This window comes from Oncorhynchus kisutch, linkage group LG2 (assembly GCF_002021735.2).
Source record: "Oncorhynchus kisutch isolate 150728-3 linkage group LG2, Okis_V2, whole genome shotgun sequence".
NCBI lineage: Eukaryota > Metazoa > Chordata > Actinopteri > Salmoniformes > Salmonidae > Oncorhynchus > Oncorhynchus kisutch.
The window spans coordinates 65,833,092-65,846,613 of NC_034175.2; the positions used below are offsets into that span (position 1 = coordinate 65,833,092).

Here is a 13,522-nt window from a genome sequence, read left to right on the forward strand (position 1 = left end):
AGAGACACTAGTGATACTATTGATACAATTGATATAGTAAGACATTAGATATAGTAGTGATACTATTGATAGAGTAAGACATTAGAGAAACTAGTGATACTATTGATAGAGTAAGACATTAGAGAAACTAGTGATACTATTGATAGAGTAAGACATTAGAGACACGAGTGATACTATTGATAGAGTAAGACATTAGAGACACTAGTGATACTATTGATAGAGTAAGACATTAGAGAAACTAGTGATACTATTGATAGAGTAAGACATTAGAGACACTAGTGATACTATTGATAGAGTAAGACATTAGAGACACTAGTGATACTATTGATAGAGTAAGACATTAGAGACACTAGTGATACTATAGATACAGTAAGACATTAGATACAGTAGTGATACTATAGATACAGTAAGACATTAGATACAGTAGTGATACTATTGATACAGTAAGACATTAGATACAGTAGTGATACTATAGATAGAGTAAGACATTAGATACAGTAGTGATACTATTGATAGAGTAAGACATTAGAGACACTAGTGATACTATTGATAGAGTAAGACATTAGAGACACTAGTGATACTATTGATACTATTGATAGAGTAAGACATTAGATACAGTAGTGATACTATTGATAGAGTAAGACATTAGAGACACTAGTGATACTATTGATAGAGTAAGACATTAGAGACACTAGTGATACTATAGATACAGTAAGACATTAGATACAGTAGTGATACTATAGATACAGTAAGACATTAGATACAGTAGTGATACTATTGATACAGTAAGACATTAGATACAGTAGTGATACTATAGATAGAGTAAGACATTAGATACAGTAGTGATACTATTGATAGAGTAAGACATTAGAGACACTAGTGATACTATTGATAGAGTAAGACATTAGAGACACTAGTGATACTATTGATACTATTGATAGAGTAAGACATTAGATACAGTAGTGATACTATTGATAGAGTAAGACATTAGAGACACTAGTGATACTATTGATAGAGTAAGACATTAGAGACACTAGTGATACTATAGATACAGTAAGACATTAGATACAGTAGTGATACTATAGATACAGTAAGACATTAGATACAGTAGTGATACTATTGATACAGTAAGACATTAGATACAGTAGTGATACTATAGATAGAGTAAGACATTTGATACAGTAGTGATACTATTGATAGAGTAAGACATTAGAGACACTAGTGATACTATTGATAGAGTAAGACATTAGAGACACTAGTGATACTATTGATACTATTGATAGAGTAAGACATTAGATACAGTAGTGATACTATTGATAGAGTAAGACATTAGAGACACTAGTGATACTATTGATAGAGTAAGACATTAGATACAGTAGTGATACTATTGATAGAGTACGACATTAGAGACACTAATGATACTATTGATAGAGTAAGACATTAGAGACACTAGTGATACTATTGATAGAGTAAGACATTAGAGACACTAGTGATACTATTGATAGAGTAAGACATTAGAGACACTAGTGATACTATAGATACAGTAAGACATTAGATACAGTAGTGATACTATAGATACAGTAAGACATTAGATACAGTAGTGATACTATTGATACAGTAAGACATTAGAGACACTAGTGATACTATTGATAGAGTAAGACATTAGATACAGTAGTGATACTATAGATACAGTAAGACATTAGATACAGTAGTGATACTATTGATAGAGTAAGACATTAGAGACACTAGTGATACTATTGATAGAGTAAGACATTAGAGACACTAGTGATACTATTGATAGAGTAAGACATTAGAGACAGTAGTGATACTAAAGATACAGTAAGACATTAGAGACACTAGTGATACTATAGATACAGTAAGACATTAGAGACACTAGTGATACTATTGATACTATAGATACAGTAAAACATTAGAGACAGTAGTGATACTATAGATACAGTAAGACATTAGAGACAGAAGTGTTACTAGATATACAGTAAGACATTAGAGACAGTAGTGATACTATAGATACAGTAAGACATTAGAGACAGTAGTGATACTATAGATACAGTAAGACATTAGAGACAGTAGTGATACTATAGATACAGTAAGTCATTAGATACAGTAGTGATACTATAGATACAGTACGACATTAGAGACAGTAGTGATACTATAGATACAGTAAGTCATTAGATACAGTAGTGATACTATAGATACAGTAAGACATTAGAGACAGTAGTGATACTATAGATACAGTAAGTCATTAGATACAGTAGTGATACTATAGATACAGTACGACATTAGAGACAGTAGTGATACTATAGATACAGTAAGACATTAGAGACACTAGTGATTCTATTGATACAGTAAGGCAGGAGATACAGTAGTGATACTATAGATACAGTAAGACATTAGAGACACTAGTGATTCTATTGATACAGTAAGGCAGGAGATACAGTAGTGATACTATTGATACAGTAAGGCATTAGAGACACTAGTGATTCTATTGATACAGTAAGACATTAGAGACACTAGTGATTCTATTGATACAGTAAGACATTAGAGACACTAGTGATTCTATTGATACAGTAAGGCAGGAGACACTAGTGATTCTATTGATACAGTAAGGCATTAGAGACACTAGTGATTCTATTGATACAGTAAGGCATTAGAGACACTAGTGATACTATAGATACAGTAAGACATTAGAGACACTAGTGATACTATAGATACAGTAAGACAGAGACAGTAGTGATTCTATTGATACAGTAAGGCAGGAGATAGTAGAAACACTGGGTAAGAGAGGAAATTAATATGATTTACTCTTGCATGCAACATGCTCCCTTACAATCACTACATTCAATTGAAGATCTGTGATATTGATGGCTGAGTCTCTTTTTCACACTTTCTCACTTGCACTCCCCCACTCCCTCTCTCTCACTATCTCTTCCCCCCTCCATTCTTTGGTAGCGTCATAATCTTAATGGTTGTGTTTTTGTCGTTCTGTCTAGAGCGTCTGAAGTGGATGTTTCTCATATGCCTGGAGGCATCATAGTACTCTCTCCCTCCCTCTCTCCATCACTCTGCTCTCATTTACTCCTCTCTCCTTCACTCTTTCCCTCTCTTAGACTAAAAACATCATTTCTAAGGCTAGAACACTGACAATGTTCTCTACAGTACACTGTTCTCTACAGTACACTGTTCTCTACAGTACACTGTTCTCTACAGAACACTGTTCTCTACAGTACACTGTTCTCTACAGTACACTGTTCTCTACAGTATACTGTTCTCTACAGTATACTGTTCTCTACAGTACAATGTTCTCTACAGAACACTGTTCTCTACAGTACACTGTTCTCTACAGTACACTGTTCTCTACAGAACACTGTTCTCTACAGTACACTGTTCTCTACAGTACAATGTTCTCTACAGTACAATGTTCTCTACAGAACACTGTTCTCTACAGTACACTGTTCTCTACAGTACACTGTTCTCTACAGAACACTGTTCTCTACAGTACACTGTTCTCTACAGTACACTGTTCTCTACAGAACACTGTTCTCTACAGTACACTGTTCTCTACAGTACACTGTTCTCTACAGTACACTGTTCTCTACAGTACACTGTTCTCTACAGTACTGTACGTGTAGGTGTATGTCGCTGGACAAGCAGATAACCTGCATTATGAAATTCAAAGCATGTTCTCCAATGTTTTAAAGTGTTAAACAGCCTCAGGCTTGGTGTGTTCAAATGTCGTGCATGGAAGGATTCAAGAGTTATCCAGTACCCTAATCAGAGAAGCACTTTGGAGTTTTGTAGCTGAGCTGAAATCAAGGGTAAGCTTCGCAAATGTTATCATACATGACCCAAACACGTCATCCAAACATCTCTGCTAGGAAAAGAGAAAGAGGGAGAGAGGGAGAGAGAGAAAGAGGGTGTGAGAAAATAGGGAAAGTGAGAGAGCGAGAGAGACATGTATAAAACATTAGGAACAGCTACTCTTTCCACGACATAGAGTGACCAGGTGAATCCAGGTGAAAGCCTATGTATGATCCCTTATGTCACTTGTGCTTCTGTCCCCAACCAAGGAGGGCCTACACCAGCACCTAGGTCTTCTGCACAGATTCTGCCAGACCAGGGCCCGGACAGTAAATCTCAGTATGACAAAAATAATGGTGTTCCAAAAAAGGTCCAGGTGCCAGGACCACAAATACAAATTCCATCTAGATACCATTGCCCTAGAGCACCTAAAAAACAATCAATCAATCAATCAAATGTATTTATGATGCCCTTCTTACATCATCTGATATCTCAAAGTGCTGTACAGAAACCCAGCCTAAAACCCCAAACAGCAAGCAATGCAGGTGTAGAAGCACGGTGGCTAGGAAGAACTCCCTAGAAAGGCCAAAACCTAGGAAGAAACCTAGAGAGGAACCAGGCTATGAGGGGTGGCCAGTCCTCTGGCTGTGCCGGGTGGAGAATATAACAATAAGTACCTCGGTCTTAACATCAGCGCCACAGGTAACTTCCACAAAGCTGTAAACGATCTGAGACACAAGGCAAGAAGGGCCTTCTATACCATCAAAATGAACATACAATTCAATACACCAAATTGAGACTGCATGCATAATTCTGCAAAGGTATGCTCTGTGTACAACGTAAAACACCAAATAATATGCATGCAGAGCAGAGTTAGGCCGATACCCACTGATTATCACAATCCAAAAAAGAGCCGTTAAATTCTACAACCACCTAAAAGGAAGCGATTCCCAAACTTTGCATAACAAAACTATCACCTACAGAGAGATGAACCTGGAAAAGTTCCCTAAGCAAGCTGGTCCTGGGGCTCTGTTCACAAACACAAACAGACCACAGAGCCCCAGGACAGCAACACAATTAGACCCAACCAAATCATTAGAAAACAAAGAGATAATTACTTGACACATTGGAACAAATTAACACAAAAACTGAGCAAACTAGAATGCTATTTGGCCCTAACCACAGAGTACACAGTGGCAGAATACCTGACCACTGTGACTGATCCAAACTTAAGGAAAGCTTTGACTATGTACAGACTCAGTGAGCATTGCCATGATAGTTCTCAAGAGATGACAAGCTTTGTGCACACTGCCCACAAAATGAGCTGGAAACTGAGCTGCACTTCCTTGCCTGCCAAATGTATGATCATATTAGAGACACACATTTCCCTCAGATTACACAAACCCACAAATAATTAAAAAATATATCAAATTTCGATTAACTCCCATATCTATTGGCTGAAATACCACAGTGTGCCATCACAGCATGAATATTTGTGACCTGTTGCCACAAGAAAAGGGCAACCAGTGAAGAACAAACTCCATTGTAAACACATATGTTTCTTTATTTTCCCTTTTGTACTTTAACTATTTGCACATCATTTCAACACTGTACAGTGCATTCGGAAAGTATTCAGACCCCTTGACTTCTTTCACATTTTTTTACGTTACAGCCTTATTCTAAAATGGATGAAATTGTTTTTTCCACTCATCAGTCCACACACAATACCCCATAACTTTAGCAAATGTATAAATAATACGTAACTGAAATATAACGTTAACATAAGTATTCAGACCCTTTACTTAGTACGTTGTTGAAGCACCTTTGGCAGAGAGTCTTCTTGATTATGATGCTACAAGCTTGGTGTCACACCCTGACCTTAGAGAGCCTATTTATGTCTCTATTTGGTTTGGTCAGGGTGTGATTTGGGGTGGGCATTCTATGTTTTGTAATCTATGATTTTTGTATTTCTATGTTTTGGCCGGTTATGGTTCTCAATCAGGGACAGCTGTCTATCGTTGTCTCTGATTGAGAACCCTACTTAGGTAGCCCGTTTTCCCTCCTTTCTTTGTGGGAAGTTGTCTTTGTTTAGGGCACATAGCCTTTAACTTCACCGTATGTTTTGTAGTGTGTATTGTTTTGTCGGGCGTCTTTTATCAAATAAAAAGGAAAATGTACGCTCACAACGCTGTGCCTTGGTCCTAATCCTTCAACAGCCGTGACAGAACTTCCCACCACCAACGGACCAAGCAGCGTGGTAAGGAGGAGCAGCGTGTAATGGACTCCTGGACATGGGAGGAAATCCTGGACGGGAAAGGGCCCTGGAGGCAGGCTGGGGAGTATCGCCGTCCACGGGAGGAACTGGAAGCAGCTAAAGCTGAGAGGCAACGCTATGAGGGAACACGGCTGGCAAGGAAGGCCGAGAGGCAGCCCCACGGGGAGTGTGGCAGAGTCAAGTTGGAGACCTGAGCCAACTCCCTGTGCTTACCGTGGCGGGTGTCGTACTGGTCAGGCACCGTGTTATGCGGTGGAGCGCACGGTGTCTCCAGTATGCGTTCTTAGCCCGGTGCGCTACATCCCAGCTCCCCGCATCTGCCGGGCTAGGGTGAGGATCCAGCCAGGACGGGTTGTGCCAGCCCAGCTCTCCAGACCTCCAGTACATCTCTATGGCCCAGGATATCCGGCGCCGGCTCTGCGCAAGGTGTCTCCAGTGCGTCCTGTGCCTGCGCCCCGCACGTGCTCGGCCTAAGCCACATCCAGCCAGGACGGGTTGTGCAGGCTCTTAGCTCGAGACCTCCAGTGCGCCTCTACGACCCAGTGTATCCGGTGCCTCGGCCAAGGACAATGCCTCCTGTATGTCCCTCCAGCCTGGTGAGTCCTGTGCCTGCACCCAGAACTAAGCCTCCAGTGATGATCCATGGCACGAAGCCTCTAGTGATGATCCATGACACGAAGCCTCCAGTGATGATCCATGGCACGAAGCCTCCAGTGATGATCCATGGCACGAAGCCTCCAGTGATGATCCATGGCACGAAGCCTCCAGTGATGGTCCATGGCACGAAGCCTCCAGTGATGATCCATGGCACGAGGCCTCCAGCGACTGCCTCCAGTCTGGAGCTCCCAGCGATGCTCCCCAGTCCAGAGCCCCCAACGAGGGTGCCCAGTCCGGGGCCCGCAGTAACGAGGGTGCCCAGTCCGAGGCCCGCAGCAACGAGGGTGCCCAGTCCGGGCCCCACAGCAACGAGGGTGCCCAGTCTGGGGTCCGCAGCAACAAGGGTGCCCCGTCTGGGGCCCGCAGCAACGAGGGTGCCCAGTCCGAGGCCTGCAACGAAAGGGGGGAGGGGTACTGTCACAATATTGTTTTGTTCGGCGTCTTTTATCAAATAAAAAGGAAAATGTCGCTCACAACGCTGTGCCTGGGTCCTAATCCTTCAACAGCCGTGACACTTGGCACACCTGTATTTGGTGAGTTTCTCCCATTCTTCTATGCAGATCCTCTCAAGCACTGTCAGGTTGGATGGGTCGCTGCACGGCTATTTTCAGGTCTCTCTAGAGATGTTCGATCTGGTTCAAGTCCGGGCTCTGGCTGGGCCACTCAAGGAGATTCAGAGACTTGTCCTGAAGCCACTCCTACGTTGTCTTGGCTGTGTGCTTAGGGTCGTTATCCTGTTGGAAGGTGAACGTTTGCAAGATCCTGAGTGCTCTGGAGCAAGTTTTTATCAAGGTTCTCTCTGTACTTTGCTCCGTTCATCTTTGCCCCGATCCTGACTAGTCTCCCAGTCCCTGCTGCAGAAAAACATCCCTATTGCCACAACCATACTTCACAGTGGGGATGGTGCCAGGTTTCCTCCAGACGTGACATTTAGTATTCAGGCCAAAGAGTTCAATCTTGGTTTCATCAGACCAGGGAATCTTGTTTCTCAAGGTCTGAGACTTTAGGTGCCTTTCGGCAAAATCCATGTGGGCTGTCGTGACTTTTACTGAGGAGTGACTTCCGCCTAGCCACTCCACCACAAAGGCCTGATTGGTGGAGTGCTGCATAGATGGTTGTCCTTCTGGAAGGTTCTCCAATCTCCACAGAGGAACTCTAGAGCTCTCAGGTTCTTGGTCAAGCTCCAACCATCAGGTTTTGCTAAGTGATTGACGATCATATTTATCAAGCTACAAGGCGAGACCCAGATACAGACACAGGAGGCAGATGGTTGGCGTCTTAGATATTTATTGATCCAAAAAGGAGTAGGCAAGAGAATGGTCGTGGACAGGCAAAAGGTCAAAACCAGTTCAGAGTCCAGGAGGTACAGAGTGGCAGGTAGGCTTGAGGTCAAGGCAGGCAGAATGGTCAGGCGGGTGGGTACAGAGTCCAGAAACAGGCAAGGATCAAAACCGGAAGGACTTGCAAAAAAAGAATAGAACAGGCAGTAGCACGGGAAAAACACGCTGGTTGACTTGGACATACAAGACGAACTGGCACAGAGAGACAGGAAACACAGGGATAAATACACTGGGGAAAACAAGCAACACCTGGAGGGGGTGGAGTCAATCACAAGGACAGGTGAAACAGATCAGGGTGTGACAATATTGTATAATATAAGCCTGCTCAGAATTTCAATTATCACTTAAAGTTTGACTGTTAGCGTAGGAGATTATAATGGGGATAGAATCGTCTATCTGGAGCGTATATAGTCCTACTATATTATTTTGCATTGGAGTTATGCTGCTATATTGAGTTGGCTATATCTAAACATAGATCAATCCTTCAGTGGAGAAAGTACAGCTTTGCATTAAAACCTTCCAGCTGTTATTCCCTGGAAGGAGATATGGATGTGCACAGGATAATTGAAGCGTTTAGTGTGTGTGTGTATGTGTGCGCGTGGGTGTGTTTGTGTGTTAGCCCCTTTGTCCTTAGCCATCTGAAACCTAACTTTTCCCATCAGTGTGTGTAGGTGACTACATAACATTCATGTTCTCTCTCTCTCCCTCCATCTCTCTCCATCACTTAATATTGGGGTCATTGTCTATTTGGAAGACCCATTTGCGAACACGCTTTAACTTCCTGACTGATGTCTTGACATGTTGCTTTAAAATATCCACATCATTTTCTTTCCTGATGATGCCATCTTTTTTTGTGAAGTACACCAGTCCCTCCTGCAGCAAAGCACCCCACAACATGATGCTGTCACCCCCGTGCTTCACGGTTGGGATGGTGTTCTTCTGCTTGCAAGCCTCCCCCTTTTTCCTCCAAACATAATGATGGTCATTATGGCTAAACAGTTCTATTTTTGTTTCATCAGACCAGAGGACATTTCTTCAAAAAGTATGTACTTTGTCCCCATGTGCAGTTGCAAACCGTAGCTTTTTTATGGCGGTTTTGGAGCAGTGGCTTCTTCCTTGCTGAGCGGCCTTTCAGGTTATGTCGATATAAGACTCGTTTTTACTGTGGATATAGATACTTTTGTACCTGTTTCCTCCAGCATCTTCATGAGGTCCATTGCTGTTGTTCTGGGATTGATTTGCACTTTTTGCACCAAAGTGCGTTCACGTCAAAGGAGACGGGGCGGCAGGGTAGCCTAGTGGTTAGAGCATTGGACTATTAACCAAAAGGTTGCAAGTTCAAATCGCCGAGCTGACGAGGTACAACATCTGTCGTTCTGCAACGCAAGAACGCAATAAGAAGCAAAGAAATTCCACAAATTAAATTTTAAGAAGGCACACCTGTTAATTGAAATGCATTCCAGGTGACTACCTCATGAAGCTGGTTGAGAGAATGCCAAGAGCGTGCAAAGCTGTCATCAAGGCAAAGGGTGGCTATTTAAAGGGCGGCAGGGTAGCCTAGTGGTTAATAACTGGAAGGTTGCAAGTTCAAACCACCGAGCTGACAAGGTACAAATCTGTCGTTCTTCCCCTGAACAGGCAGTTAACCCACTGTTCCTAGGCCGTCATTGAAAATAAGAATTTGTTCTTAACTGACTTGCCTAGTAAAATAAAGGTAAAAAATCTAATTAAAATAAAGACAGAATGCGTCTCCTTCCTGAGCAGTATGACAGCTGCGTGGCCCCATGGTGTTTATACTTGCGTACTATTGTTTGTACAGATGAAAGTGGTACCTTAAGGTGTTTAGAAATTGCTCCCAATGATGAACCAGACTTGTGGAGGTCTTGGCTGATTTCTTTTGATTTTCACATGGAAGAAATGACTGCTCCAAAACCGCCATAAAAAGCCAGACTACGGTTTGCAACTGCACATGGGGACAAAGATCATACTTTTTGGAGAAATGTCCCCTGGTCTGTTGAAACAAAAATAGAACTGTTTGGTCACAATGACCATCGTTATGTTTGGAGGAAAAAGGGGGAGGCTTGCAAGCCAGAGAATACCATCCCAACCGTGAAGCACGGGGGTAGCAGAATCATGTTGTGGGGGTGCTTTACAGCAGGAGGGTCTGGTGCACTTCATAAAATAGATGGATATATTGAAGCAACATCTCAATCTCAATCTCGTCTGGAAGTTAAAGCTTAGGTGCAAATGGGTCTTCCAAATGGAGAATGACCCCAAACATACTTTCAAAGTTGTGGTAAAATGGCTTAAGGACAACCAAGTCAAGGTATTGGAGTGGCCATCACAAACCCCTGACCTCAATCCTATAGAACATTTGTGGGCAGAACTGAAAAAGTGTGTGCGAGCAAGGAGGCCTACAAATCTGACTCAGTTACTCCAGATCTGTCAGGAGGAATGGGCCAAAATTCACCCAACTTATTGTGGGAAGCTTGCGGAAAGCTACCCAAAATGTTTGACCCAAGATGAACAATTTAAAGGCAACGCTACCAAATTCTAATTGAGTGTATATGTAAACTTCTGACCCACTGGGAATGTGATGAAATAAATAAATGCTGAAATAAATAGTTATCTTTACTATTATTCTGGCATTTCACATTCTTAAAATAAAGTTGTGATTCTAACTGACCTAAGACAGGGGATTTTTACTAGGATTAAATGTCAGGAATTGTGAAAAACAGAGTTTAAATGTATTTGGCTAAGCTATATGTAAACCTCCGACTTCAACTGTATATCTTTCTCTCTCTCTTGCTCACTCTCTCTTGCTCTCTCTCTCGCTCTCTCTCTCTTGCTATTTCTTGCTCTCTCTCTCTCTCTCTCTCTCCCCTTCTCTCTCTCTCTCTCCTCTCTCTCTCTCTCTCTCTCTCTCTCTCCCCTCTCTCTCTCTCTCTCTCTCTCTCTCTCCCCTCTCTCTCTCTCTCTCTCTCTCTCTCTCTCTCTCTCTCTCTCTCTCTCTCTCTCTCCCCTCTCTCTCTCTCTCTCTCTCTCTCTCTCTCTCTCTCTCTCTCTCTCTCTCTCTCTCTCTCCCCTCTCTCTCTCTCTCTCTCTCTCCCTCTCTCTCTCTCTCTCTCTCTCTCTCTCTCTCTCTCTCTCTCTCTCTCTCTCTCTCTCTCCCTCTCTCTCTCTCTCTCTCTCTCTCTCTCTCCTCTCTCTCTGTCTCTCTGTCTCTCTCTCTCTCTCTCTCTCTGTCTCTCTCTCTCTCTCTCTCTCTCTCTCTCTCTCTCTCTCTGTCTCTCTCTCTCTCTGTCTCTCTCTCTCTCTCTGTCTCTCTCTCTCTCTCTCTCTGTCTCTCTGTCTCTCTCTCTCTCTCTCTGTCTCTCTATCTGTCTCTCTGTCTCTCTCTCTGTCTCTCTCTCTGTCTCTCTCTCTCTCTCTCTCTCTCTCTCTCTCTCTCTCTCTCTCTCTCTCTGTCTCTCTCTCTCTCTCTCTCTCTGTCTCTCTCTCTCTGTCTCTCTCTCTCTCTCTCTCTCTCTCTCTCTCTCTCTCTCACATATATATATATGTCTATAACCTGTGTGTGTTGTGTGTGTGTGTGTGTGTGTGTGTGTGTGTGTGTGCGTGCGCGTGCGTGCGTTTGCGTGCGTGTGTGTGTGTTGGGCAAAAAACATGTATTTTAAAATAACAACATCATAGCGTTATATAACATCTGCTTACAGTTTCCAATCGAATGCTACCTTGTCTTAATCTCAGTTAGCTCTATCCCAGCCTGCCTGCTTACTCAATCCCAGCCTGCCTGCTTGCTCTATCCCAGCCTGCCTGCTTGCTCTATCCCAGCCTGCCTGCTTGCTCTATCCCAGCCTGCCTGCTTGCTCTATCCCAGCCTGCCTGCTTGCTCTATCCCAGCCTGCCTGCTTGCTCTATCCCTGCCTGCTTGCTTGCTCTATCCCTGCCTGCCTGCTTGCTCTATCCCTGCCTGCCTGCTTGCTCTATCCCAGCCTGCCTGCTTACTCAATCCCAGCCTGCCTGCTTGCTCTATCCCAGCCTGCCTGCTTGCTCTATCCCAGCCTGCCTGCTTGCTCTATCCCAGCCTGCCTGCTTGCTCTATCCCAGCCTGCCTGCTTGCTCTATCCCAGCCTGCCTGCTTGCTCTATCCCTGCCAGCCTGTTTGCTCTATCCCAGCCTGCCTGCTTGCTCTATCCCTGCCTGCTTGCTTGCTCTATCCCTGCCTGCCTGCTTGCTCTATCCCTGCCTGCCTGCTTGCTCTATCCCAGCCTGCCTGCTTCCTCTATCCCAGCCTGCCTGCTTGCTCTATCCCAGCCTGCCTGCTCTATCCCAGCCTGCCTGCTCTATCCCAGCCTGCCTGCTTCCTCTATCCCAGCCTGCCTGCCTGCTCTATCTCAGCCTGCCTGCTTGCTCTATCCCTGCCTGCTTGCTCTATCCCAGCCTGCCTGCTTCCTCTATCCCAGCCTGCCTGCTTGCTCTATCCCAGCCTGCCTGCTCTATCCCTGCCTGCCTGCTCTATCCCAGCCTGCCTGCTTGCTCTATCCCTGCCTGCTTGCTCTATCCCTGCCAGCCTGCTTGCTCTATCCCTGCCTGCTTGCTCTATCCCAGCCTGCCTGCTTGCTCTATCTCAGCCTGCCTGCTTGCTCTATCCCTGCCAGCCTCAGCTGTGTGTGTTTTATGGTCTGGAGGTCAGGGGTGTCTCTATGGGAGAAGTGACTCTCTTATTACTTCCATAACCTGACTACATGATATGAAAGCCTGCCATTTAGCCTGAATGGAAGCAGTAAAGGTAATGTAATAAAATGCTCCTGTACCAACTAGTCTCACGTCAGAATTAGACGTTAGATGTTCCTCAAACGTCAAATTTTGAAGTTGTTGCAAACGTCAAATTCTGAAGTGTTTAAGGTTGAGTTTAGGCATTAACTTTTAATTTTAGGGTTAGGGTTAAGTTTAGGCATTAGCTCAGTAATCTTAAGGTTAGGCATTATCTCTGAATGGTTAAGGTTTGGAATAGTCTTAAAGCTAAAATCTAAAAAAAGAATTATATCGCTGGATTTTGAACTTGTTTATGCACATCCGCCATCCCCGTCCACGACACGCTAGCAAAACTGAAACCTACTTGAAGGTAACAGCGCTCACTTTTGTCCCCAGTGGCCAGTTTCCACTTCATCTCCGTACGTCCTCAGACATGGATGGACGTCGAATACTGACTTGTATCACGGGTGACACGATTGCCTGGTCACATACAGACAGAGATTGGGGGGGGGGGGGGGGGGGGGGGGGGGTTATTGAGCAATAACATGTAGTAAATATCTCTGGGATATCATACAATACACACACACACACACACAAACTACACACACACACACACACACAAACTACACACACACACACACACAAACTACACACACACAAACTACACACACACACA

At 43.8% G+C, this 13,522-nt stretch overlaps 1 protein-coding gene across 4 annotated transcripts in view; it reads left to right on the forward strand.

Moving 5' to 3' along the window:
* il1rapl1a (interleukin 1 receptor accessory protein-like 1a) overlaps nt 1–13,522 on the forward strand; it is a 460,647-nt gene that overhangs the window by 186,586 nt on the left and 260,539 nt on the right. The window lies entirely within an intron of this gene.